The 17627-nt window shown below is 46.2% G+C and overlaps 1 long non-coding RNA gene across 1 annotated transcript; it reads left to right on the top strand.

Moving 5' to 3' along the window:
* Positions 1 to 9088: 9088 nt before the first annotated feature.
* On the top strand, positions 9089 to 15053 carry LOC135175056 (uncharacterized). Its single transcript, XR_010302194.1, has 3 exons — positions 9089 to 9177; positions 9837 to 9907; positions 14850 to 15053. It is a non-coding gene; the product is annotated as an uncharacterized LOC135175056 (long non-coding RNA).
* Positions 15054 to 17627: the final 2574 nt, after the last annotated feature.

The following is a 17627-nucleotide window of genomic DNA, read 5'->3' on the forward strand; positions in this document are numbered from 1 at the left end:
ACATCTCTCTTGAATTGAGGAGCCCAGAACTGGACACAGCACTCAAGGTGTGGCCTGAGCAGTGCTGAGTACAGGGGCAGAATAAACTCCCTTGTCCTGCTGGCCACACTGCTCCTGAGCCAGCCCAGGATGCCATTGGCTCCGCTGCCCACCAGGGCACACTGCTGGCTCATCTTCAGCTACTCTCTAGCAGCACCCCTGAGGTCCCTTTCTGCCTGGCTGCTCTCAGCCATTCTGTCCCCAGCTTGTAGTGCTGCTTGGGGCTGTTGTGGCCAAAATGCAGGACCCTGTGAAGCAGCTAAAACCTTTATGTTATCTTTTATGTAAGACACAGGTGATTCCAGCAGCACTCTCAATGTTAGCAGAGTCAAGGTAATGTACAGCAAAGGACAGAATGAGTAAAATAGGTGGATGGTGTGAATCATGGCTCAGAGCTAACACTAAGAGGAAGCAGAGATGATACATTTATCATTGTAATGTGAGCTTTGTGACTCACTCAAATGCAAGAAAATTGAGTATGTGAATGATTAGGCAAAGGAGATAGGTTCAAAGAGGGAAGGACAATGGAAAATATTATTAAGCTGATGAAAAAAACTTGACCTCCTCATTAATTTGAAGAGAATCTGTTCCTTTTTCCAATGACCCTAAAAATAAACAGATTTTTTTTTCCCTGTATGAAAGACAATTCCAACAATTTGGATGACAGTCAAACAGGTTTGAATGACAGGCTGCACAAAATTATTTAAGGCTTTATTTGGTGCATGCTTTTCTTGTGAATCAGCATGCTTACTTTTCCTTATGATTCCTCATCTCCATAGTTGTAGGGCCCTAGGTCCAAGCCTTAGTATTCAGAAACTGGATGAAGAGTGGCAGTTGTGATGTCTAAAGCATTGAGCCAGATCTGTAGCCTAAGTGATTCTTCTACCAGACCATTTTGGGGCTCACAGTCTGTAATGATTTGGATTTCTTTGGAACTTAGTTTTTTGGGGACTTCCTTTCCACAGCCTGTAATCTAGTTCTTCTCACCAAAACATTCTAGCTAGGCTCAAAGTAGCACAGTGCCCCATACAAATCATCAGCTTTAACAGCTGCATGAGAAGCATGCAGGAGTACCCAGCTGTTTGGTACTGCCAACTTCACTTTTTTTCTTGCTTAGAGCTGGAATTGTGGTTTTCACCACCTCCCTTTGTCTTTCTCTAGTCTACAAAGGGTAGCACAATTACAGATTTGTCTGATCAAGTGTACCCCCAGTGGGGCTATCAGCTGTTGAGCTAGTTATCTGGGCTCCCCTTCTAGTTAGTGCAATGAAAGAGGGCCTTCCAAGATTAAAGAAGTTTCAGCCAAAGGTAGGAATCTAAAATACAGGAGTCATGGAGACATGAATCACATCTCCAGGCACCTATTTCTTTCCATTATAAGGCAGAATCAAGAGAGGCTGGCCCAAGGGTTCACATCTGAAACCAAGAGAGATGAGTTCCACCCTGAAAGTCTGAGCTGAGACTGAGTAACTAGGGAAAGGCAGAGAAGGAGGACACAATAAACACATCTCATGGTTAAAAGTGTGCTAGTGTGAGCCTAGCTGGGATATCTTGGTGAGAAGAATTAGATGTGAAAAGGAAACAATGGTGATGGCTGCTGCACTCATAGGCTTGCTGAGATGGATAAGAACAAGAACACAAATAGAGTTAACAGAGTTGCTCTCTGTCTCTTGGGGCTGCACGAACTTCCCTCTCTAACCTAAACTGCCATCTGTGTGACTAATTCTTCTGCTTCCTGACACCCCTGGATAATCCTCCAACTTACCTTGAACATAAGACAAGGTCTGGGGTAAGGTAGAGGGGTGGGGAGAAGGAGGAAGGGTGGTTGGGAGCCCCTCCTGGGGACTCTGGTTTCTGGGAGGGCTGTTGTGGTTCTGTATTTAGCTTGTCTATTTCTGTCTATAGCTGTAGATATTGTAACCACCTGCTTGTATCTTGTGCTAAGCTGCAAATACAAAGCTTCATTCATCCAATTGCCAGTGGCTCAGTCTAGCCTGGGTGATTTTCTAAAGGGGGGGTGGGTAACACCCAAACCATCACAAAAGGGCATAACTAGAGAGTGTGTAGGGATTTGATAAGTTTCATTCAGTGAACTTTTTCTTCCAACATTTAAAAACCAAAGATAAAGATGCTCTAAGAGAGAGGCAGGAAGCAGGGAACTGATGGCAGCTGACGTACAGACATGTGAAGGGAGAGATATGTCAGAGGTAAGCTGAGAGAGAAGGTGATGAGGGACTGAAGGCATAGGGGAAGATCTTATATGTCTGTTAACACAGAGGGGCTGATATTTTTCTGGGATCTTGTCACCCTGGTCACACCAATGGATATGCACTGGGGGGAATTACCTTGCTAAGTGTGGTTACAACAAAGCTGAAGTAATCACACAGATAAAATCAGAACCAGAAGTGCAACTCTTGCTTTTACCTTTCTCTTTTACACATCTCTCTTTACTTATGGATCTTGAGAACTCTAAAACTGAAGCTCCCATGGGCAGCACTGTAAGAACCTTCATACCTAAGTGGAATAAAATATCACTCCCAAATACAGAAGCCTGTTTTTTTTGAGATTTATAAAGTAGTAATATCAACATTCTGCCTCAGGAATGCCTATCTCACCAGCTTGGAGATGTTTACCATACAGTGGGATAATCAGAGGGCTGGAGCTACTCTCCTCTGAGGACAGCCTGAGAGAGTTGGAGCTGTTCAGTCTGGAGAGGAGAAGGTTCCTAGGAGACTTTATTGTGGCCTTTAGGTATTTGAAGTGGGCTACAAGAAAGCTGGGAAGGGACTTTTTAGGGTGTTGAGTAGTGATAGGGCTAGGGAGAATGGATGTAAGCTAGAGATTAGACAGACTTAGATTAGACATCAGGAAGAAGTTCTTCAGCGTGAGGGTGGTGAGACACTGGAACAGGCTGCCCAGGGAGGTGCTGGAAGCCTCATCCCTGCAGGTTTAGGGCCAGGCTGAATGGGGCTGTGAGCAACCTGATCTAGTGTGAGATGTCCCTGCCTATGGCAGGAGGACTGGAACTGGATGATCCTTGAGGTCCCTTCCAGCCCTGAAATTCTGTGATTCTATGATTCTAAAATCTTCTCTTACTACCTGTTCTACCTATGAATTTAATCAGGATTAAATCTTCTCTGCAGATTTGCAGACTGGGTTGTGATAAAGCTCTGCATTCAAACCACAGCTCACCAGAAAATACACCACTCTGTGGGGCTGCTTGCACAGAATTAATTGATTCTGTCTCCAAATGGATTTTCAGGATACTTCTTGTGCTTTGCTAGGACAATAGGCAGAGTGAAAAGGCAGTGACTTTGCTTTTTCAAAGCAGGTCTGACAGTGTTGATGGGCACAGAAATAAATGTCTTTTCTGTGCATCAGCATGCGAATTGCTCTATGTAACCAGCCATCAAGAATGCATTAAAGCACAGCTTCCATCTCCCTTGTAAATGATGACCTGTATTTATACTTACATTGTCTTAAATAAACAGCCTTTAAAATCTGCAGACTGTTGGTGAATTCAACAGGCCACAAATACTTTTGTAATCCAGAGAGAATCTGGATTATATCATCTGGACTAGGCATAAATTTACCAGATAGCAAACAAACCTCAGACTGTATTCTGCTGTGCTAATCAGGCAGAATAACACCGTGTCACTGGAACATTTCCACTGCATTTTCAAGGGTTAGGGTTTGCATGAGTGATGGCAGGAGAAGAGGGCCAAGAAGAAAGGTAATCGTTAACAAATGGCAATCTGGAGTCTCTTTATCTAAATAGCCTACCTGGAGAGTACCAAAAAAGCCACACTTCTGGGATATTAGGCATGGAAATATTCAGAGGAAGGCAACAAAGCTGGGGAAGGGCCTGGACAAAAAGTCCTGTGAGGAGTGACTGAAGCAGCTGGGGCTGGTTAGCTTGAAAGAGAGGAGGCTGAGGGGAGACCTCATTCCTGTCTACAGCTACCTGAAGGGACCTAGAATCATAGAATCAATCAGGGTTGGAAGAGACCACAAGGATCATCCAGTTCCAAACCACCTGTTATGTCCATGGACACCCTACCCTAGAGCAGGCTGGCTGTGGCCTCATCCAGCCTGGCCTTAAACACCTCCAGCCATGGGGCCTCAACCACCTCCCTGGGCAACCCATTCCAGCCTCTCACCACTCTCATGCTGAAGAACTTCCTCCAAGATCTCCTCCAAGCCTTCTCTCCCCCAGGCTGCACAGCCCCAACTCTCACAGCCTGTCCTCACAGCAGAGCTGCTGCACCCCTCTGAGTATCTTGGTGGCCTCCTCTGGACTGGCTCCAACAGTTCCATGTCCTTCTTGTGCTGGGGGCTCCAGAACTATAAACATTTGCATTAATTGTTTATCAAGAAGCCATTGACCAATTTACTTCATGCTATGCCCTTAATACAAATATACCAGCTAAAAGCAGGGCTGCAGAGTGACTTACAGAACATGGGAGCCAGGCAATTGCTCACTGATTGCACGTGGAACATCTTTCATGGCAGATTTCGATAACAAAAACATTGTGTGAAAAATGACTGCAGGGCTCCACTAAATCATTTACCCACAGTGTTTGAGTACTGCTTCCCATAAAGGAGCTGAAACATTGTCAGTCTTGTGACTACAGTACCGAGGTAGGGGAAAGATAGCATCTTTGGAATGAAACTGGAGAAATATGACTCATCCCTTTTAGTCTCTTGCCAAGCTTACCTTGACATTTATTTCCTTGCTGGAGTGCAGAAGATGTTTACAGAAGTTTACTCCGTGCAAATGCATCTGGATTTCCTCTCAACTGTCAACAGCTTGCATAACGAGAAGTGAGATTCAGTGTCCCACTTCATGGAATGGTCATTGCTCAGGAGAGTAAATGAGATGGCACAGTGGGGATGAACACTGACAGCATACGTGGGCAGCCTTGCCTTTTGGAAACTTCATATCCCAGTAAGAACTCTGTAATTCCCCCCCACCCCATCCATCCTCCCCTTCCACGTCTTCAGAGGATTTTAGCTATTTGAGCCATGTCCACATGGAGAAGAGTTGAGCCCACGGCTTCTTGATCTGCTCTCATGCAAAGCAAAATGCATTTCATAGAATCAGTCATAGAATCAGTCAGGGTTGGAAGGGACCACAAGGAGCAGCCAGTTCCAACCCCCCTGCCATGGCCAGGGACACCCTACCCTAGAGCAGGCTGCCCACAGCCTCAGCCAGCCTGGCCTCAAACACCTCCAGCCATGGGGCCTCAACCACCTCCCTGGGCAACCCAGTCCAGCCTCTTACCACTCTCATGCTCAACAACTTCCTCCTCATGTCCAGCCTGAACCTCCCCATCTCCAGCTTTGCTCCATTCCCCCCAGTCCTGTCACTCCCTGACACCCTAAAAAGTCCCTCCCCAGCTTTTTTGGAGGCCCCCTTCAGACACTGGAAGGCCACAAGAAGGTCACCTGGGAGCCTCCTCTTCTGCAGCCTGCACAGCCCCAACTCTTTCAGTCTGTGCTCACAGCAGAGCTGCTGCAGCCTCTGAGCATCCTCCTGGCCCTGCTCTGGACATGCTCCAGCATCTCCACATCCTTCTTGTAACAGGGGGTCCAGACCTGGATGCAGTACAAATAATCAGTGATTTCCTCTGTACAAGGAGAAGAGGAACTTAATTCTCCTCCTCTTTGGTGGCAAGCAGCAGGACCAGAGGAAATGGTTGCAAGCTGCCCCAGGGGAGGTTCAGTCTGGATGCTAGGAAATTTTTCTTCCCAGAGAGGTTTCTCAAGCATTGGAATGGTCTGCCCAAGGAGAGTGCTGGAGTCACCATCCCCAGAGGTGTTTAAGCAATTAAGCAGCCTCTAGAGCTGGCGCTTAGGGACATGTTTTAGTGTTGACTGATCAGTTCTGGGTCAAAGGTTGGGTTGGACTGGATGAGCTTTGAGGTCTTTTACAGCTAGATGTCTTCTCTGGTTCTGTGAACACACCTGCAGTTAGGGATCACTTGTTCAGTGAAGGTGGGCCAGGTTTTTCTTACTTTGTCTTACTTTGTCTTTTGCTGGAGTGGAACTGATAGTACATCCAACTCAAGACTGAGTTTAGCTTAATGTGCTAGTGCATTGATACTAGCATAACTGGTGTTTGTGTGGCTTCTGCCTTCTGAACACAGTTCATCCAACTCAAGATTGAGTTTAGCTTAATGTGCTAATGCACTGATACTAGCATAACTGGTGTTTGTGTGGCTTCTGCCTTCTGAACACAGTTCACAAGAGTTTTACATTTGTAGCTAGGCAAACTAATGTGGTTAGGTTGATGTAGTTGTGGCAGTCTTGACAAACTATCTTAGTGCCATACAAATTAAGGCAATTCCAGTAATGTTCATAGGCATACAAATGGGACTGATGTGCTATCCCCAGCACTAAACTAAGGTAGAGTGCCCACTGTCTCAGGGATCCAGAGCTCTAAAATGCACTCTATTTAGATATTCAACAGTATTCTCGGGTCAGTTTTCACTTCTTTATCAAGTACCTGTGCCTTGGCACCACATTACTGAGCCAAACCCTTTCACGCTATTGCATACGTTACAGAGGAAAGAGCATTGGTGATATGTCTGTTGTTTAAGCAGAATGTGGTTCTCCAAGGGAAGCATTTGGGTATTAAACAGACTTTGCATAACAACATCTACTTGTTACTGTGTTCTGATGACATCAGACAGCCCCAGTCTTTTTCCACAGACTCTGCATAGCAGCACTTACTTGTTACTGTGTTCTGATGTCACCAGACAGTGAACCCAATCTTTCCCAACAGACTCTGTATTTCTTAGCACAATTATTTACTCCTGCCCTTCTTCACATCTATAAAATGAAAGAGAGGAAAGAAAGCAAGAAGGGTATTACTGCAAGAGCAATCTTCAATGACAGCAGCAGCAGAGGCATATTATATATCATCACCTCTGTAATTAAAGAAAGTTTAAGCTGGTCTAATATATTCCATAATATATATTATCAGCTGGAAGTGCTACCCTGCCTGCACTGTGATATCTGGAAACTCCCATGCTTGAAGGTATGAAAATGTAGGGCAGAGCTTGGGTTGGGAGGAAAATGAAAATGTTCCAAACGAATGGAGCTGAAAAGTCAAATCAGGAATTAGGCACTGCTGGCAAATCTATGGGATTGTGAAGTACCAGGGGTGGGTTTTCTCTGGGAGCTTTCCTTGCAAACAGAGCAAGCGAAGGCAGGAAAAACTCTTTGTCCAGGCTTACAAGTGATAGAATGAGAGGAAATGGCCTCAAGTTACATCAGGAGAGGTTTAGGTTAGCTATCAGAAGACAATTTTTCTCTGAAAGGGTTCTCAAACACAGAAACAGGCTGCCAAGGGAGGTGGTTGGATACCCATCCCTAGAGGTGTTTAGAAGATGTAGAAACGTGGTGCTAAGGAACATGGTTTAAGACTAGACTTGGTAGAGTCAGGTAATGGTTGGACTCAATGATCTTAAAGGTCTTTTCCAACTGAAATGATTCTATGATTTAACTGTGCTGGATAATTGCAGCCTGGACTTTATCTCCTGTTATTTGCTGTGTTAGGTAAAGATGATTATATATGTTTACACTCTCTTTTTTCTATAGATTTGTCTGATTTTAATGTTGTATAGAATTGGCTACACAAGTTGCTTTTTATTTAGTGTTTTTGCTGCATGGCCATAAACCAAACCTACCAAAATACATAGACACATGAGCCCAGGAGGTTGTGTGAATATATGTGTGGCAGTTTGAGATAGATTTCCAGCTCAGACACTAAAAGGCATTGGAACAAAGAAACTTAGAAGTGGAAGCTCTGAGTGGAGAGGTGAACACTGTAGGGATAGGCCACGAAATGGCAACAGTGGATAAGTTAAAATAATTTCATTGGAGCATCAAGAAGAATGTGGAGATGCTGGAGTGTGTCCAGAGAAGGGCCAGGAGGATGCTCAGAGGGCTGCAGCAGCTCTGCTGTGAGCACAGACTGAAAGAGTTGGGGCTGTGCAGGCTGCAGCAGAGGAGGCTCCCAGGTGACCTTCTTGTGGCCTTCCAGGATCTGAAGTGGGCTACAAAAAAGCTGGAGTGGGACTTTTTAGGCTCTCAGGGAGTGACAGGACTGGGGGGAATGGAGCAAAGCTGGAGGTGAGGAGGAAGTTGTTGAGCATGAGAGTGGTGAGAGGCTGGAATGGGTTGCCCAGGGAGGTGGTTGAGGCCCCATGGCTGGAGGTGTTTGAGGCCAGGCTGGCTGAGGCTGTGGGCAGCCTGCTCTAGGGTAGGGTGTCCCTGCCCATGTCAGGGAGGTTGGAACAGGCTGATCCTTGTGGTCCCTTCCAACCCTGACTGATTCTATGGTTCTATGATTCTGTACCTCCATAGAAGAACCAAGTCTAGTGATGACGAAAGACCTTTTCCAGAGAGCACTGCCATTAGTGGATCCTCTTTATGCCAAGGGCACTAGGCCAGGGTGTGTATTACATCACAGGTCAGATTGTCTGATTTCGAGTCAGCTGGTTCAGCCAGAAATAAGGCAGAGCACTGTGCAGCAATAATTGCTAGCTGAGGCACTAATTAGAACAAATTGCCCTTAGGGGGGAACTGAAACAGAGATACAACTTCCCAGGATCTTTGCACTGCTGAGTCCATTTGCAGTCCTCTCGTCAATCTGGGCAGGGGCAGCAGTGGCTCTGAACTGGCAGTGAAATCTAAAGGCTCTCCACAAGTGCCATCTGTCAGGAAGGAGAGAATGGGACCAGCTTCAAAACCTATATTGTTTCTAGGAGGATATGGCTCAAGAGAGAAAGTTAAGACTTTAATTTTCTCATTCAGTATAGAGTGATAAAGAATGTGCTGTGATAATAGGAGTTTCCCTGTGTGTACAGGGTTAACCCACCTGGGGGAGTGGTCTTGAACCTGACCCCAGGTGGTCTTGACCCCTCCCCAGGGGTGGGTCTGAACACTACCAGGTGATGGTGGTTAGCCCACTCCCCCTTCCTGTCTAAGATCCATAAAAGCAGGGGGACTTCATAGTTGTTGCTTTCTCTCCTGCTTTTGAGAAATCACTGTTCCTGTGTCCTACTGCTCTTGGTCTTTACCATGTGTTCATCACCCACGAGATGCCAAGACCCATTGCCATCAAAATCTGGTAGTATATTTACACAGTTTGTGTCTTGTTTTCCCTTCCCTATACCTTTGTAACTTCCCTACCTCAGATACCTTTTATTTACTGTTAAACTTCTCTTCTTTTAACTGCCAAATTGCAGTGAGATGATTTATTTGGGTCTGCTTTGCCTTGCCTCTCTCTCCATCTAACTCCTTTTCTTTTGGGAAAGAAGGGGGAAGAGGGAAGAGCATGCTAAAAATTGTTATTGGTTCTATTAACTACATTGGAGTCTCTGGGAAACTTAACTTAGAACCAAGACAGTGTGCCAGGAGCATTCTCCAGCAAAGCACCGAGTGTGGCTTGGCTTTTTAGCGTATGTTCCCTGCAGCAATTTGTAACAAGTATTTCTGCGTGTTCTACTCATGCAATTTCCACTCCTAAAACAATGATCACAGATGCCAAGAAATCCCATTTTCTTCTGGCACAGTCCTAAGACTCAGAAGTGCATGGAGGGGTTAACCCTTCTCAAGGAACTTTAGGCATATTCAGCCTGCTGCATTTCCATTTCAGTCTGCTTCAAAATGCGTTGGAATAACCTTACTGGGAATATTTCTCCCTTGGACTGCCTGTGCACAATGCACTCATTCTATTTTTTTTTTGGGGGGGGGGGAACTAAACAATCTCTGTGGCTTATTTCCCAGGTTTATTCTTGAATTCATGCAAGCTTGTAATGACCCTAGACAGTGTTGCTGCTGCTGAGTTCCACAATATGGTATGTATGCGGCTATAGGTCCGATCTCTATTGGCTTATCCTAGCCTGAAGAGCAAAGATTCAGCAAACAAAGTCAGTATGACAGTGGCTGAAGTAGTAAGTCAGGGTGTTTTCCCACCTCCTTAAGTACATTATCTTAGAGGCACTACCACCATTGCTAATGGGCTCAGCCTCGGCCAGAGCAGGAGTCATTTGCTTAGAGATGCTGCTGTGGCTTTTCATCTATCCTTGATCTCCAGTTCACAGCTCAGTTACTGCACTCCAAAAGGTCTATCTGGTTGGAAGAGAACTCAAAGATCATCCAGTCCAACCTTCAACCCAGCATAGAAGGGACAACACGAAACCGTGTCTCTAAACACCAGGTCCAGCACTTGAACACACCCAGAGATGGTGACTCCACCATTGCCCTGGGCAGACCATTCCAATGTTTCAGAACCCTTTTGAATGAAGTATTTCCTAATATCCAGCTCTATATTGCTTTCAGCAATTGTCCTGGCAGTGGCAGAATAGGTGAACAGAACCAACCAGGTTGGAAGAGACCTCCAAGCTCAGCCAGTCCAACCTAGCACCCAGCCCTAGCCAATCAACCAGACCATGGCACTAAGTGCCTCATCCAGGCTTTGCTTCAACACCTCCAGGGACAGTGGCTCCAGCACGTCCCTGGGCAGCCCATTCCAATGCAATCACTCTCTCTGACAACAACTTCCTCCTAACATCCAGCCTAGACCTGCCCTGGCACAACTTGAGACTGTGTCCCCTTGTTCTGTTGCTGATTGCCTGGCACAAGAGACCAACCCCACTTGGCTACAACCTCCCTTTGGGTAGCTGTAGACAGCAATGAGGTCACTCCTGAGCCTCCTCTTCTCCAGGTGAAACACCCCCAGCTCCCTCAGCCTCTCCTCACAGGGTGAGGGGTGCTGATGGATGAGATGCTTAGGATGAGCCAGCAGTGTGCACTGGCAGCCAAAAGAGCCAACTGGGTCCTGGGCTGCATCAAGAGAAGTGTGGGCAGCAGGCTGAGGAAGGTGGTTCTCCCCCTCTCCTCTGCTCTGGTGAGACCCCACCTGGAGTACTGCATCCAGTCTGGAGCCACTGTTACAAGAGGGACATAACTCATCAGCATAGCCCCAGTTCTGAACTGACCATTTTCCACTGTGCTGTTTCAAGTAAATTGCAAAGTTGTAGGCTTTTCACTCAAGAGCAAGAAGAGGCTAAGGGGAAAATACTGGAGGTTTGTTCCCTAAGTTAATGGTTGAGTACAAAAGACTGAATTATAAATATCCTTAAAAACATAAAGGAGCTCAGATGGTTATGAAATTGAAAAACTAAAATCCCCAACATTTGGACTGCCCCAGAGCTCTGAGAGTAATTCCGTGTTTGGGGGTTGATTTGCTAGTGCCTTTTAACTTGTTTGTTGTTGGAGTTTTTCTGAGTTTACCTGAAAATAGAAATACACAATATTGAGAGCAGAATTGTGGCTCAGTTGCTCTTTAGTTGGTGCCTGTTTTCTTTGTTGCTAGACAACATATTATATTTCAGCTGATTTCTCATGAAAAAAAACCACCACTATAACAGATAATATGAGAGAAAGTAAACCAACGTTCTGTCTCTTTTGTCCTAATAATGGGAAAGTATTTGTCTGGATAAGGTCACAGTTGCTTCTAAGCATAAATTACTTAATTGTTTTCAGTAGGGCTGTTGTGAGCTCCAGGAATAGGCTTTCTAATCTAAAGCAGAACTCTGGCTTTGAAAGGACATTTCTGGAGATGATCTTTGCAGGATAAAGGGACTTGCTAGGTGCCCAAAAGCTGCAGAGCTTGGGGTTTGTGAGTACTTCAAATTCTGGTTTTGAAGAGGACACAGAATTTGCCATTGGAATGGGCTGCCCAGGGAGGTGGTGGAGTCACCATCCCTGGAGGTGTTCAAGATAAGCCTGAATGGAGCACGTAGTGCTATGGCCTGGCTGATTGGATAGGGCTGGCTGATAGGTTGGACTGGATGAGCTTGGAGGTCACTTCCAACCTGGTTGATTCTATGATCATAGAAAGGTCTGGGTTGAAAGGGACTGCTGAAGGTGATCCAGTCCAACCCCCCTGCAGTCAGCAGGGACATCCTCCACTAGATCAGCTGTCCAGAGCCCTGTCCAGCCTCACCTTGAATATCTCCAGGAATGAGGCCTCAACTACCACCCTGGACAACGTGTTCCAGGCTCTCACCACTCTCATGCTCAACAACTTCCTCCTCACCTCCAGCCTGAACCTCCCCACCTCCAGCTTTGCTCCATTCCCCCCAGTCCTGGCACTCCCTCACAGCCAAAAAATTCCCTCCCCAGCTTTTTTGTAGGCCCTCTTCAGATCCTGGGAAGCCACAAGAAGGTCACCTGGGAGCCTCCTCTTCTCTAGACTGCACAGCCCCAACTCTTTCAGTCTGTGCTCACAGCAGAGCTGCTGCAGCCCTCTGATCAACCCAGTGGCCCTTCTCTGGACATGCTTCAGCACATCCACATCCTTCTTGTAATGAGGGCTCCAGAATCGGATGCAGTAGTCCAGGTGAGGTCTCAGCAGTGTGGAGTAGAGGGGGAGAATCACTTCCCTTGACCTGCTGCCCACACTTCTGATGCAGCCCAGGATCTGCTTGGCCCTTGGTGCTGCAAGTGCACACTGCTGACGCCTGTTGAGCTTCTCATCCACCAGCACCCCCAGATCGGTCTCCTCAGGGCTGCTCTCCAGCCACTCACTGCCCAGCCTGGACCTGTGCTTGGCATTGCCTCGATCCACGTGTGCCTGATGCAGTTGGAACTGTGCTGCTCTGCACTCCCAGGGCAGCTCCATCTTCCTAGACAAAAATAAATGTGATTCCTTCTGTGTTTGTATATGCCTCGAATATGGATGGGCAAGCCTGTGTGCAGGGCTCTGCAATGAGCTCTCCCCTACATAAACACTCTCTCATGAGCCCAGAGCTGGAGCTAGCTCAGCCATGTCCTGGTTTAACACCAACTTGTACTCAAGATGGATGTTTAATTGACGTATCTGTGCACAGTCTAACCTGTACTTTAATCTGGCATTTACCAAGCAACAAGCTCATGACTTCTGTGGGAAAACAAGCCCTGTCTCTACCCAAGTCTTGTGCCTCTGCAGACAGTTTATAGAAAACTATGCAGCAGGCTGCATTAATTTCAGTGCAATCAAGGATTCACTGGGAGGGAAGAAAAGAGCTTGCCCTTATGTGAACTAGGCATGAGATGCCTTTAATTCCTCGTGGTAGCTTTTGTGGTGACATAAACTGAGACAGAGTTACAGCATAAATTTATGTAAGTTTTAGGTGCACATTTCAAACTATTCATGCACTGATGTTTTTTAACTATCCCTTTTATCAGGCAAATGCATTCAACAGTCCTAAGCTAAACAAATGTCCATACTGCAAGAGTCAATTTGCCATGTGCCACTATGCTAATAAACAGTTATCCAAAACACAAAGCACGAGCAGGGGTACATTTCAGAGTAGGTTGGTTGGGGCTGTGTTGTTTTTTTCAGGTTCTCCTCTTGAATGCTAAAGTAACCCTCTTGGGAACAAAAACAGAGCTTGCTTAGGAGCTTTTTCAAGGGCAAGCAGAATGCACACACAAAGCTACAGCTGCAAAGGCAGGCTGATGTATACCCTGCTTTGCCTCAGAACCATTATGTCCAGCTCCAGCAGAAGATGACCTGTTGAACAGCCTTCTACTGAGAGTGTATGCAAAGCAGGAAAGACATAAATAATTAAAAAACTATTCCAAACCTCACTGCTTAGCACTGATGTTTTTGTCAAGTAGCATCCCAAATGCTTGTTATAAGTTTGCATTATGATGTTTGATTCTCTTTCCTTGCCCCTGCCTTGAATCACATTCTGCCTTTCCCTTCTGCCTCTATTTATTTGGTCCAGGCTTGGAGGTTGTTTTTCCTAAGCCCCATACTAAATTGAAATGTGGGAGCACCTATGACTGTGTGTTATTCTGCTCTTAGCACTCAGCCATATTAATCTAAGTAGTTCTGGTCTTACGGTTTGATCTCAACTGTTTAACCTGCTGGGTGTTTAAATGTGACATCAGTGTGGTTGCAATCCTTAGCAGGCAATCCTGTCCCTCCACTGAGGATGCCTATTTTGTATAAAACATGTGACACTAGAAAGGTTTGTTAGTGTGCACAACAACGAGGCAGCTTGGATGCCATCTATGGGTTTTGTTGCAGCTGATTATCTTAGATGGTAGCTGCAACCTGATGACTCTTGTTTAAGTGCCTCAAAGTGCATCTGTAGCATGGTGCAAGACATTTATACTTATCAGTAGGATATATATCTGCTGCATGCTTCACTCTTGGCATGATACATTAACTGTGGATTTATAACTGCATTCTAAAAGACCAAGGATTTATATGCAGGTGCTGTTTAAGAGGGACAGGGATCTGCTGCAGAGGGTCCACTGGAGGGCTATGAAGATGATGAGGGGACTGGAGGGCATGGCTGATGAGGAGAGGCTGAGGAACCTGGGGCTGCTTAGTCTGGAGAAGAGAAGACTGAGAGGGGCTTTGATAAATGTTTATAAGTATCTGAGGGCTGCCAGGAGGAGGGGACAGGCTCTGCTCACTGCTACCTGGGATAGGACAAGCAGCAATGGGTGTAAGCTGCAGCAAAAGAGGTTCCGCCTCAACACAAGGGGGAACTTCTTTCCTGTCAGGGTCCCAGAGCACTGGCACAGGCTGCCCACAGAGATTGTGGGGTCTCCTTCCCTGGAGACTTTCAAGGACTGTCTGGATGTGTTCCTCTGTGCTCTGTGTTAGATAGGATTGTCCTGCTCTGGCAGGGGGGTTGGACTGGATGATCTCCTTGGGTCCCTTCCAACCCCTAACATCCTGTGAGCCTGTGAATATACACTGAGCTATACTTTTTATTTCCTATCATGTTCCAGGGAAGTAAAAAGTGCTGATGGCCTGCACATCCTGATATACAGCTTCAAAAGCCAAAAAGGCATAATGTATAGCTGAAATGCCTCACCAGTTCTGAAAGGCTCTGGAGAGCTGCAGCAGAGCATAAAGAGCAGCCCACTGCTCTGTGCCAGCCACTACTTAGTTGGGAAACTATGCAACGATTAAACAATGAAATTAAACACATAGGACCTGGTACATTTAAATATTTAAATGCCACTTTTCATAACAAATCATACTAATGCATAACTGTGAGTCTGACCTTGCTCTAGGGCAGCCTGTAACACTGCAAGCAAGACATCTAACTTGGTGCATTCCTCTGCATCTTCAGCTGAGATCTCTGCTCTCACACAAAGGCATTATGAAACATCTTTGTTTATATATTCTTACCAGGGATACACTTCTCATTTTCAAAGTGAAATGTATCTGCTTTTATATAAGCATAACCTGAAGCAAATCCATTGATCTCAGTAGTGCTAGAGGAAAATGTGAGTATGGTTCCCTAATGGCAGTTCCTTAGCTTTCCTCCTAGTATTTCTACTACTACTTGCATTACCTTGCAGAACAACTCCGAAGCTTCTTTCAGCAGAGTTCCTCTCCCTTCATCTACCATTCAGGTAAATTTTATGTTAGAAGGTTTACTTGGATGTCCTTCAAGGAGGGTGGGTTATAGAATCATAGAATCAGTCAGGGTTGGAAGGGACCACAAGGATCAGTCAGTTCCAACTCCCCTGCCATGGCCAGGGACACCCTACCCTAGAGCAGGCTGCACACAGCCTCAGCCAGCCTGGCCTCAAACACCTCCAGCCATGGGGCCTCAACCACCTCCCTGGGCAACCCATTCCAGCCTCTCACCACTCTCATGCTCAACAACTTCCTCCTCACCTCCAGTCTGACTCTCCCCACCTCCAGCTTTGCTCTATTCCCCCTAGTCCTGTCACTCCCTGAGAGCCTAAAAAGTCCCTCCCCAGCTTTTTTGTATCTCCCTTCAGATACTGAAAGACCACAAATAGGTCCCCTGGGAGCCTCCTCCTCTGCAGCCTGCACAGCCCCAACTCCTTCAGTCTGTGCTCACAGCAGAGCTGCTGCAGCCTCTGAGCATCCTCATGGCCCTGCTCTGGACACACTCCAGCATCTCCACATCCTTCTTGTAACAGGAGCTCCAGAACTGGATGCAGGACTCCAGGTGGGGTCTCAGCAGAGTGGAGTAGAGGAGGAGAATCACCTCCCTGGCCCTGCTGGCCACACTTCTCCTGCTGCAGCCCAGGCTCTGCTTGGCTTTCTGGGCTGCAAGTGCACACTGCTGGCTCCTGTTGAGCTTCTTATCCACCAGCACCCCAAAGTCCTTCTCCTCAGGGCTGCCCTCCAGCCACTCACTGCCCAGTCTGTAGTTGTGCTTGGGATTGTCCAGACCCAGCTTTAGGACCTTGCACTGGGTCTTGCTGAACCTCCTGAGTTTGACTTGTGCCCACTTCTCCAGCCTGTCCAGGTCCCTCTGTATGGCACCCCTGTCCTCCAGCCTGTCTGCTGCACCACACAGCTTGGTGTGGTCAGGTTACAGCCAGGAGGAAATCTCCAGCAGGAGGAAACTTCTGTACCAGTGAAGAGAAAGAATTGCTGTGAGCTTCCAACAGAAGTTTATACTCCAGAGGGGGAGGGTCAGTAGGACTCCATTCAGTGCCATATTAAGCAGTAGTTTTCATTTTTGTAGTGATTTCATTTCTGTAAGCAAGGGACTGGTTATAGGATGCTGGCTCCTCCTCGTTCCCATGTCAAAATTCTTCTAGAAGATGCATGTAAATACAACAGGCACTTTCCTAAAATTAATTTCCCTGGAAAGCAAGCCCATGACTGTAACAGTATTAGGTGATCATTGCAAAGGTAAGTTCTGCTCTTTTCACTAATACAGGGAGGAAGAGGTGGTTTGTAACAGCTGAGCTCACTTAACTGATAGCTTAAACCAACAAGAAAATCAGCTACAAATCCAGCTAGACCTGGAGTCTAGCTCTGCACAATAGCTCAAGTTCAGTGGCATTTTCCACAGATCTGAAGTGCCCAGCAGAGCTAAACCAAACCTGCACTCTCACTACCTCAGCCAGGGCTTTTGTGTAGCAGAAGGCAGTGGGAAACAACTCAGCCTGGGACTATGCTGCTCTAAAGGTCACTCTGCCTTACAGAGGCAGCCTGCAGTGATGTGAATTCCTGAGTCAAGATGGGCAGGAAATGGTTTTTAGCTGAAACTATCTTTGAAACCTTATTGGGAAAAAAATAGAGGAGGATCTTTCTCACAGAAGGGTAGGGTGTCTCTGCCCATGGCAGGGGCTTGAAACTAGGTGATCCTTGTGGTCCCTTCCAACACTGACTGATTCTATGATTCTACTCTAAGTCCTTTTATCAGGAGGGCATTTTCTTCTTGAGAGAATTTATCTTGATGGGAGCTTTTAAACCAGCTCTAATCCTAATAAAAACATAATATTTGTGGAATAGACATGAAGTGGCCCTTGGGGAATCACTATTGTAGCCCCACCTTGACACCTGCACATCTCCTCTTTGTCGAGATTTTGCCCCAGGGAAAACTTTTGCCCCTACATGCAAACCTAACAGTTTTAAAGGGATTTTCTATCATAAATGTTGTGACTTAAAATTCTAGTTTTGTTTTAATCTGTCAAAGCATTGTGCTAGTTTGAAGCTAGTTAGAATGTTTTGGTGAGAAGGAATAGATTACAGGCTGTGAAAGGGAAACACAAGGATGTCTACTTCAC

This window comes from Pogoniulus pusillus, chromosome 4 (genome assembly GCF_015220805.1).
Source record: "Pogoniulus pusillus isolate bPogPus1 chromosome 4, bPogPus1.pri, whole genome shotgun sequence".
NCBI classification, from domain to species: Eukaryota; Metazoa; Chordata; class Aves; order Piciformes; family Lybiidae; genus Pogoniulus; species Pogoniulus pusillus.